This window comes from Trichechus manatus, unplaced genomic scaffold, assembly GCF_000243295.1.
Source record: "Trichechus manatus latirostris isolate Lorelei unplaced genomic scaffold, TriManLat1.0 scaffold00037, whole genome shotgun sequence".
Lineage (NCBI taxonomy): Eukaryota > Metazoa > Chordata > Mammalia > Sirenia > Trichechidae > Trichechus > Trichechus manatus.
The window spans coordinates 14,623,262-14,625,239 of NW_004443973.1; positions in this window are offsets into that span (position 1 = coordinate 14,623,262).

Here is a 1,978-nt window from a genome sequence, read left to right on the forward strand (position 1 = left end):
CTGGCCGGCGGGCTAGTGGCGGGCGGCGACACCTCCGGACCCTCTGACCATCTTTGGAAGAGGCGCGGCGGAGGCTGCCTGCTAGTGCAGCTCCAGCCCACAAGCGGCGCCTATTTTGGTGCCCAGGCTGCTCCCCCGCCTCCGACCGAATAGCCCCCCACGCGTCCCGGGCGCGGGGCCACTCGCAGAAACTCCCCCGTCACCGGGCGGCGCTGCGGGCGGGGGCAGGGCGGGCAGGCGCGCGGCTGCGGCCCCTCCCAGGCGGTTCCCCCCGGCAGCAGGTGGGACGGCTTCCACGAGGGGAGTGCCCGCGCCGCTAGCTTTCGACTCAATCTTCGGATCTATCTGCCTCTCTCTCACACACGCGTATACACTCGTGCTTATTCTCTCAGAGAAACTGTAAATCATGACTTAAGACCATGGGGAGTGGGAGTGAGGCGTTTTTCTCCTCTCTCAGTAGCTCTCACCAACCTAGCCCCTAATGGTGGGCGGAGAGGTGGAGGTGAAATTGTGGAAAGAATGCAGCAAAACTAAAGGTCTAGCGTTGAAGTTGCCTTCAAAATGCTAGAAGTAGCCGAAGCTTTTCCACAAACCCCATCCCATCTTCAGCAGAGCACTCAGAGGCTGATTTGCACACCATGAGTTAACCTGGAAGCTTTGAGAAAAACTGGGACCTGCAGGGGCCAAGGCTAAATCCCGGTGTGCTAGGATTCAGGTTATTTAGATTTAGAGCGGAGTAGCTAGAAGGAGCAGCCTCCAGCTTTTCTTCCTGGTGGTGATGGCCAGTCCAGTCATATAAAACTACCCACGTGCTACACCAGAAAGTTCATTTTCTTATTCCAACAAAAGCCAGTATCAAATATTTTCATTTCTCATTCATTCATTATTAAGATTTTCTCGATAGCCTTCTGAGTGCTGGAGTGCACTGGTAATAGAGTGGTGAGAGACGGTCCATAGCTCTCATGGGACTTACAGTCCAAACACCTTCAGGGAGGAAGGAGGGTAGGATGAAACCACCACCAGAGACAGGCCCCGTGTGTTTCTCAGAGTATGGTCTCTGGAATATAAAAAATGGACAATGCACATACCGTATATGATAATAGAAGTCTGGATTCGTAAGTCCGGGAAGCCAAACCACAACCTCTGCAGATATTGGACCAGAACAACAAGGACTTGATCAGTGACTGCCAAGTTTCCTGTTTTTACCCTCTGCTTTCAACTCGGGATCAACCAGAAAAAGCCGAATATGCTCCCTGAATCAATTAATTAGTCTCCTCCACCTTCCCAGGCCAACAACCTACAATCAGAGAATACCCGAGGCTTTCTCTTTTTTTTCACTGTAAAGCTTTCCTGCTTCCCTCCCACTCTGAGCCTCTGCCAAAGACAAGTGATGGTGGCTAGCTACCTTGCTATCGCAAGCTCTGAATAAATAGCCTCCGTTTTTCTCATTTGGTTGGTCTTCATTTAATTCCACAGGTCAGACCATCTCAGTTGAATTATCTGGGATGCTGGTTATGCAGCAGCACCCTCACCACTCCCACCCAGACTACTGAATTAGAATCTCTGGGGCAGAGACCTAGGAATATGCATTCACCAGGCAAATCTTAGGCAGAGTTGGCAGAATGTGTGCTGGACCCAAAATGGAAGAAAAATGAGAAGTTTAACTTCTCAACGTTTGGTAAACAGTTTAGTGGAGAAGGAAAGCATATGAGATTTAGTTTCAGGCTAAAGTTTATCCCTGCCACTTATCTGCCATAGATTAACCATCCATACTCTGATTAATGGAAAATTGAGAGATTTATTGAAAGAAAAGAGACAGCTCGAGTTGGGAATAGACTAAACTCCATGTGGTGGAATCCAGTAATCAAAATGGCAATTCAGTAGTAATATTTTATAGGAAGTAAACAGTGGATATGAAACACGTTACTTGATTGGTATTCACAAACTTAGAGTATCAAAAGACATTATTTGATTGTTA